The sequence below is a fragment of the Bombus vancouverensis genome, chromosome 3, assembly GCF_051014615.1.
Source record: "Bombus vancouverensis nearcticus chromosome 3, iyBomVanc1_principal, whole genome shotgun sequence".
Lineage (NCBI taxonomy): Eukaryota > Metazoa > Arthropoda > Insecta > Hymenoptera > Apidae > Bombus > Bombus vancouverensis.
The window spans coordinates 13064061-13074477 of NC_134913.1; positions in this window are offsets into that span (position 1 = coordinate 13064061).

Genomic DNA, 10417 nt, shown 5'->3' on the forward strand with positions numbered 1-10417 from the left:
TCAACCCCCAATCAAGAGGCGGGTGAGTCGGAGGTAACCCGGCAAATCGAGAGAGAGAGGAGAAGAGAACCGGGTCCGGGTCAATAAGACGCATGAGCAAGTGAAACAGAGATGGAACGAGAGAGAGAAACCGAAAGAGCGAGCGAGCAAACAGGCACGTTGGAGAAACAGAGAGAAAGAGAGACCGCGCATTCCCAGGGCTAGGCAACGTAACGAACGAACGAACGAACGAATGCAAGAAGGGGCACGGTGAACAAGGGAAATGGTGGAATGGCAAGAAAAAGAGAGGCACCGATGACGAAAGGAAGGAGAAAGAGAGAGGGAAAAAGAAACATACGATGAAAGAGAAAAGGCACAGCAGGCAACGAGAGTCCTGGCTTCAAATTCTCGACTCGTGTTGGTACCGCGATGTTCGTTCGAGCGAAGCGAGCCGATTCCGTCCGAAACGAACCGATCTCTCTCGATTCCGTCAGTGTGAAAAAGTAACCGAATAATTTTACGACAAGACGTCGAAATTAGAAAATAGTAATAGATTTTACGAATTTATATAGATCCTGCAAAATAGGCTTTATGTAACTTTAATGATAAATTTAAGAAAATTTATGAAAGGATTTTTCGATGATTTCAAGAAAATGTAAAAAATAGTAAATACATATGTAAAATTGTTAATCTATTTGGGACTGTAATATCTTTTAAAGTAGAAATAAAATAAGAGAAGTATTATTATATATCTGAGAATTATGAAAACAAATGTACACATTCCACGTATACATACAAATAAACGTATGTAATTCACTGAGTTCACATTAGTATTTCAGTTTAAGTAGCTACCAAGATATGTGTAGACCTATAAGTAATATGATTGGAACTAAAAAAAGATCATAACAGTCGTCGATGAAAAACTTTCAATAAAAAATAAAATATGTTATATCGGAGGATGTCCAATCTTCTTTTTAAGATACAAAATTAAATTTTTCAATACATAATTTTCAAAACATGCACCTACAATATATGTAATAATTTTATCAAAAAATGATATGCATCTACGTTTTAAATAAAATTAAATAAACTAACAAGAGATAAAGCAGGCTAACTTTGAATTTTCTACATATTTAAATTATAGGTAATAATAAATATAAATAATCATGCATTCCCATCAATATAATTTATATAAATTTACAAAATATGTAAATACTAGAATATTAATATTTATAATAATAGAATATTAATAGTAATATTTCTTAAATATATCTTAAGTTAAATTAACTGATATGATTAAATTAAATCATTGTATATAAATGTCCGCTCCCCAATCAAAAAATAAGATGAAAAATTAACAAGTGACTAACTAAAATTAAAAATACATCCCATCTCTGTTCTTTTCGTTGCTTTAAATTTGACAAGTTTGTCAAAAATTTGGAACACAAGTAAGATGATCTTGCTATTTTGATACTACTTGTTGACCAATTCTGTCGATAAAAATTATGTCATTCTGTTGAAAGCATTTTTACGTTTATTCGTGTATGTCACGACTTTTAAGCATACAATGCGAAATTTTAATGTACAGCGTAAGAAAAGGAACATGATATATCTATTATGGACCAATGCCAAACGCGTGTATGTATATATGTACATACTTCATACCATGTACATTTAAGAGTGTTATATTTGCATTTATTCGATGCACCTGTATAAGTATAAAGAAACAATGTGAAATACTTAATATCCTTTTTCGCGTAAATGTATATGTTTTCTCATACATATAAGCGAATTTATGCACATATGTCTGTATAACGTTCTCCTGTTTTTTCTTGACATCGAATAAATGGTAATTGCGAGCTACACGTACATATATAACGTTGAACGTGCCTGTCAGTATTACGCAAGATCACTTTCAATTTTATTATTCCTATATTTGAAACTGCTCTTGCGTTTCGTTATAATTCAAGTGGAATATTTTTACGCAGGGACCTAAATCCCTATCGTTATAAGTTGTAAAAAGAATTGTTTAAAAAGTTAAAGTTAGTTTTAAAAGTTAAAAGTTAACAAGCGAAAAAAATATATTAATTCTATAAAATAGTACTATCAATTATATGCTTTCTATAATATCTACTCAGTATTTGGTGACTACAATATGTAAATAATTTAAAAACTATACATATACATATTTTTTAAATCACGAAGGTTTATAGACGGCGGCAATACAGAGAAAACATTTCAAAATAGTTATGCAACAATACTATGTTATGCTCTTCAGCTAAAGTTAATTTCATACTTTTAGATGTTTATCTTCGAGATATTCACGTAACATTAGATAGTATGGAACATTTCAAAATATATATAATATAATATGAACTTTTTATATAGCAAATGAAATAATATTTTTTAAATATTCTTTACCCAAAACTCTTACCCAAAAAATGTTATTTTCTATTTAATAACGAGTTTACTAATCGTGAGCCTCGAAGAAGTCATAAATACAATTTAATCCGTAGATAAAGTATAGAAGTTAATAACCACTGAATATAAACATACTTAATATAAGAAATGAAATATAATAAAATATAAATAAAAGAACTTAAATAACAGGTTAAGAGATATTTTTACAACAAATTTTCATAATAGGAATAAAATGTTATATCAATTTGATTTATGATTCATATAAAAGATTCAGAAATAAATATTTAGAATGTGTAAATATTGAAGTTGCATCGTATATTATATAGGGTGAGTCGTCACCTAACTCAACCACTTCAAATTATTCATGAAGTCGTGTATTATATATAAAAAAAATATCTTAAACAAAAATTAAATGGTTTCGGAAATAACTTGATGTTATTAACATGTAGGGGACATTAAAGAACAAAGTTTAATTGGAATAGAATCATGTAAATATTCTCTAATCTATTAATCCATCCTATGTATCTTGCCATTTCCTCTAAAAAAGATTAAGCTACTTATATTTAAAAATAATTAGTTCAGCTGATATTTTGATTTCAATCTTGTGAAGTGATCCTTATAGTACAACATTTACTTTCTTAAAATTAATATTCAGCAGTACGATTTTTAACTTGAATTCAGAGATTTATTGGCTTTTAAAATGACTGTTTAGTACTTCTTTAAAAGTCCGTTGATCTGTCGGAAAAAAGTCGTTAAAGGTAGTACATATTGTTTTTTACGACCTTCGTTTCTCAAACAACTTTATAAAAAATCTGATAGTGTCAAAAAAATATTTATTCTAGTAATCTCGGTGGAACTTCAATATATCCACATTATCCAATCAATAATTAGTTGAAATTTAATTATATTCATTGATTACGTGTTATCTAGAGTCTTTTTTCGAAATTGAATACCATATCGCAATATTGAAGTAAAATTATATCTCTTGAACTAATAGATATTTAGTACAAATAGTTCAATATCTGTTTGTAAGAAATTATGAGTTGCGCCGACTAATATGTTAAAAAATCATATATTTCCAAACATATATGTTTCTTTCCATTTTTATGTGAAGCATTTTCCTATACAACAAACGATTTAAGAGTAACTTTTAATAGTCGAGTTCAATGTAAATATCCTATATATTGTGGGATAACGTATACAATATTATATTTGTCATAATTCCTAATAAGTTATATAATAATTTTCCACAATTTCTAAAAAATATCACTCCACATGGTTCACATAATTTTTAAATGTTAATTTAAATGTTATTCATTCAATTTTTAGAAATCATGTTTTTCAAAATTGTATGTATCGTATATATTAAGTTTTCAATCAAATTATACCCAACGATTGCAGTAATTCAATATATCGTATTACACAAGTATAATTTTTCTTGCTATGATTTTAATCAGTACATATTCAACACTGTTATTATACGTATTCATATGAATATGAAATACTACTAATCAAAATAAGACCTTTATAAATATAAAACTATTATTGGAAAATCTAAAATACTTCAGTGTTAATAATGAAGCACATCATTAATTTAATAAGGAAAATGATTGAGAAATATAATATACGAATTAAAGATATCTGTATTTAATTCCAAATGACTTAAGTAAAACTGTTGTAAGTAAAATTCTGTGAAGCATGATTTAAAATAATATTTCAGTATATTTAGTTCTGACTATAATAATTTTTATTTTAACTTGGTTTGATTTATAAGTAGAGTGAAATGTACATTTTCTGTGAATAATAATAAATAAATATTAATGCAATTACTTCAAAATTTAAAATTTACAATACTTTAAAATTTCTACGTATTTTGGGTATAGATAATTATAGGAGAAAATTTATTTCCATGCTATTCATCAGCAGGTAAACGTTTTGACGACATGAAGGTAGGGTTCAATTAGTTCTAGCAATTACCGTAAACATTTTTCTAGCTTCGCATACCTGGCTTCAGTAATACCTTGGAATTGCCGAAATAAAAACTGGTCAAGCAGGTAACCAAAAAAGATTTGAAATCGGTGTAAAAGAAACCGTAAATAAATACTTACATATTCCTATGTATAGTATTTGTTCGAAAATAAACGGAAATAAAATATGTTAGAAAATTCTTCTCTAGAGATAGATAATTTTCTTTCAAAATTAACAAATCAATAACATCCTTATTATTCGAATTTTATCATTCATATTTCTAAATCATACTGTATATAATGTAATAATCAATTGTATAATTCTAAATTATTGTGTTAACTATTCCTATAACATAACTACTCTTCTCTATATTGGAAAATTAAATAGTGAATTATATATAATTCAAGCTATTGATGTTGTAAGTAGTTTCATTAAAAATATTTTCAAATACAAGCGACTATGAAAATATATAAAATATTATCAGCGAGTAATTGATATTTCTGTTAAAAATTTTTTATTGCAGAATGATAATGCTCTGGAACGGTTAAAATATTAAGTTACTTTAAAACTACAATCTTCGAACAGATGTACACCATCAATTAGGAAGTATCAGGAACTCTTATGTGGGTCAATGGTCCACGAGAATATGAAAGTATGTCTTATAGCAGTATAATAATTACGATGTAGCAAAGATAGTGTGTTTCGAAACAGCAAAATTTATTAACATGAAGTACGTAAAATTTATCGACTCGTTAAAAAAAGAAATAATCAAATGAACCTTCCCTATATTTTTATTTGCTCTAAATATTTGTTCTTGAACATTACACAAATAAACAAAATATGTTGTAGTTTCTTATTGCAGTATATAGAATTGTTTTAAAAGTTCATATCTAGGAACTGAAAATTATGTTTTACTAACTTTTATATAAGATGCTCCCATTCAAATGAAAGGATTAACCTTTTCAAGATAGAGACTTGTTTGACGTCATAGGAATGCATGTAGAATAAAAGTTTCTTATCTGTTTAGAATATTTTTATACAATTGATCAGACTCGAATATTATTCGATTCTTCCAAACATGAAAAATTATCTGCTTTTCCGAAAAATGCAAGACTATAAATATTATATAGGTAAAATTTTTAATTGTAAAGTGAAATGTATATAATCATGTATGTTGTATTTACTAAGTTTTTGAAATAAATACCACATATTATTAAAATACCCCTACATAAATATAAACGGAAAACAAAAGATAACAATATTTCATCTACAAAGCACTCGTAAATTAAGTTTTTTTATTCGTTATAATTAAATAAATAATTAAAATAAAATAATATAAAATAATAAATAATAATTAATAATATAATAGAATAAATAATTAAATAAATTCGTCCAAAGCTCTATGTCCAACTGCTATTACTACTCCTCTAAAATCTATTTTTAAATTCAAAATCATGCTATTACCTTACTGGTCACGTAAATTCTTTAGTGTTTATACTTTGTTTTTATTTTTATTCTCATACAACATATAACATAACTGTTTAATTTGATAACACTTTGTTTTGCACAAAATTTTATGTAAAATTTATATAACTTTAACCACGTAAGCAGAGTATAAATAGCAGCCACACAGAAGTTTTATAGCATATAAACATTGGTTAAATGTTGATACTCGATAATCGATTATTAATACACGTAACATGTAGAGATACCCTGTCGCGGAGTAATACTTTATATCATACAGACATCGTATAAGTGTAAGAAAATAATAGAATAACAACGATAAAATTAAATATATAAAATCAAACTGACATATATAGCAAACTAATAATTTTCACTATTTCTTATTTCATAACAGAATCCCAAAAATAAACTGAATAATGCTTTTTTGTTTATACTATCTAATTTGATCTAAAAACACTATCCATTTTAAAAAATGATATAAGATAATTCTCTAACGTCATTTATCAGAAATGTAATTGTAGCAACATTATAATTAATAAATAAACGAATTATATAATATTAAATAACTAGTGAAGAACGTTATGGAAAACTCTGAACTCTGAAGATCAGTGAAAATATATTTTGAACTTATTCTCAATTTCTAAAAAACAATTTTGTGAATTGTTTTTTACTATGTCTAGAAACATACTGTCTATATATATTTGTTTATTAAAAAAATTATTAATAATATAAGTTAATGACATTAATCAATTATTGTTAATTTATATCAATATATACATATATATATATATATACATATTTGTATCAATTACTGAAATATTCAATTATTTTTCGTGGTTGTAGCTTATATTATGTTTAATTATAATATTGAAACTTTCAACTTTGCGCACATATTTCATTTTTATATTCATATAAATTCTTGTTTTGTAAACAATACAGATAAAAAATTGCTATCAGGAATGCAAGTTATGTTTTTTCTGTTACATTTCTGTTAATTAGTAACTCATAAAATTATGTGCACTAACATGTTTAGTTTATTCTTTTCGTTTTTTCTTGATATCTTTTTAAACAAATGACTGAAGACTATATCGAAAAATTAATGTCCGATACCTTTTTGTAATACAAATAAATACGAGCTATATTGAGAACATAGTACACAGTATAATCTACTCATAATTAGTTTTCACATTGTCCCGACATTGATCCATTAGTATTCTTTAATACTGGCTCAATAATAAATGTATCCGTATTATAAAAGATGATGATTTATGTGGATGGTGGTAATATTATACTGTCCACAGTATCTACGTATAATATGACTACGTCGAATATACATAAAATCGAATAACTGGTTTACTCCTGATTTCATAACATTACATGCTATGTGTCAGGTGCATTTTGTATAAGCAAATTTATCGCGTTTTTTGGATAGTGTAACATTAATTTCAAAAATATGCAAAAAATTGCAATTAATTGAATATTCAGTATAGCATTGAATATTCAATAAATGTTTTCTAATTTTGGATCTTATTTTATGTTTTTGAATATGGTAGTAATATACATACTGTAATTATTGCACAAAATGATTTAAAAGAGAAAAAGGATGTTCAAATTAAAGCTATAAAATAGTTCATTAATTTAATATCAAACAGCATCGAAAATATTTTGTGTACTAAACGGGCACGATTTATAAATCAAAATCTTATCTCCGGTTCATCGTTTGGAGTACAGAGAGAACGATTATGGTCCGATGGAATTATCAATGCATTTCATATTAGAACTTTGATAAAAAAAGTCAGAATGGCTGTATCATATATTAAGAAAATGTTTAAAAAATGTACTTAAAATATAGATTTTTTCTTATAATTTAAATATTTCATAATTTGAAAATTTGGTATATAAATTAGATGCAAAATATTTATATTGGTTTCAACAAATCAAATAAATACAATTAAAATTAAAAAATTAAATATCTAATACAAATTTAAAAATTATTTTTATATAAATAGGTGAGTCATTGATAATTTTCTATCAGGTGTGTAAATATAGATATGACATATAGTATTGAAGAATTAGTAATATTGTTATTGTAGAAATTCCAGACATTCCAATCCAATAAACAATAATTGTAGTATCCAAGAGCACATATTAATACATGTAAAAAATATATATCTTTAAGAAAAAAAAGTTGTGATTTGATAACGTGTTGTGAGTATAAGCAAAAGAGACGAATAAGTATAATATCACGTATACATCTCTACCGGACTACATGTAAGCTCATATTACGCACACACAACAAGTACAGTGACGTTTGCGTATTGCAAACATGTCTTCCGTACATTGATTATATTCCCACCATTTTATATATAATCAACCACATATTTCAATATAAAATGATCTGGTGTTTTATTTATATTAGACATATAAAAGAACAATAACGTCGACAAATTTTAGGAACTGACCAAAAATATTATATGTTATAATGTAGAAATGCAATAATAGCCGAAGAAAGAAAGTAAAAATTATTTTGGCGCCTTGTATAGTACGTTTCGTTGATGATATGGCGCAGACAGTAAAAACAGACGCTTAAGAGACGCTTACGTGTAAACATACTGTGCATAACGCTCGTTCTTTCTCGTTTTACTATTCATTGATTCGTTTAACACAAATCGTAAAAATGATTTTCGTTAACTCAACTACATTCGTATTATTCTATAAAAGTGAATAAAATAGGACGTAAATATGCCATTGTCGATTATGCACATATAATTTTAAGAGACCAGAGAATTGGATGTGAGCGGGAAATCAAAAGCAATATAATATATTATAAACCACGTTATGGATAACAAACTAATGACTAAAAGTCCCTCTCATTTTTTACACATTTTCCAATTGCACCGTGCTCGCTGCTATAATTTAAGGATTAAACGGGAAATTAATCGTTATAAAACTATGACGAGTACTATAGTGCAAGATCCCATATATGCCAATGCATGGCGCAAGTAGCCAAACAGAGACTGATCGTACGCGGGCTATAGCCTTGACGGATGATTTATGACGAAACACTCGTGACACAGGCCACGCCGACATTTTACATTATGAATCTAGAATATCCACGTTTTCACGACAGTGAAAACTGTCACATGAAATTCCTTCACGTATTTATACATAATGATAACAAAGTATACGAGAACCTTCCTGCTAAACACATCTCTGGGCAGCCATTTGCTATGACGGCTGTGTAGAAATAAAAGGTATATGCACAGTACGCAACACAGTAGCACTTCACTAAATAATAGCTCGTATTACGCTTATCATACTATGATGATAGCCTATTGATCAATTGTTGGTCGCCAAAATCTGTCAACACTCAAAAAGAAAAATATTTGGATTTTTCTTACCTGAACGGTCCTCTACAGCTAAAAGGATTCTCAGCTTCGAATATCGCGACCCCACGCCACTTGTGCGGCATATGAAAGTGTATGGGGAAAATCTGTATTACTATTGGCTTATTTCAGATAAGCCGCAAAAAGTAAGCCAATCAGCATCAACCTTTTATGTTTTGAAGCGTTTCTTTTTGCCCCCCCCAATAAAATGTCTGCTGGTGGAAAGGGCGCGAAAAATCATGCATGGAAAACTGCCTACACAATATCATTCGCTTCACAGTAAACAATATCGTTTTCTACCCTATTGAATAAACGTATGTTTAGCAATAAAACGTATTTACTATGTTTGACTAGAATAATAATACCTTTAGACAAATAAATAGTTTAAATCATTAAGGTTAGAATTTATTATTATTGTAGATGGCGCTAGATTCCGAAAGCTAAATGTTGAGGCGCAAATTGCAGTACCGCCAACATGATGCATAAAGTATTCATGCATATAGATATATATATATATATATATATATACACATATATGTGTGTTTTATATATGTGTATACATATATATAATATCTTTCTTTAATTTAATGAATTATTTTGTACTATGGAGATAAATATGTTTAAGTAATAAAAAATAAATGATATAGTTGTTTTATTAAATATTCTGAAATACATATATGTAATAATCTTTAACATAAAAAAATAACTGCACACAGTTTTTATTATAAATAAACAGCTATTTATAAAAATTTGTATTGCACATATTATACTTATTAGTATTATATGAAATATAATATTTATAAATCCGTTTTTATTAACCATAATACATTTACGAATTTACGTAAAGAAAAAATTGAAATACTATAATAAATTTTTGCAAATATGTATGTTAAACTACGAATTTAAAATATAAAATTATACAAATGAGTTAGAAGTTATACGCTATATGTAATTTATATTTTATTATATATATAAATTCTACTAATATCTTTTCTATAACAATTACGATTTTTCAAAAAATATATTAATTTGTTCACAAAATATGTTTTATATTGAGAATATGACATAAATCATATATGTATAATAGCAGAGAGAATATCTTATAATAGATATATTTATTAGCTTTATTCATACATACATGCATATATATATATAATAAACATGCAACATGTGAAAGAAAAGAAACTAGTTTTCCAAAT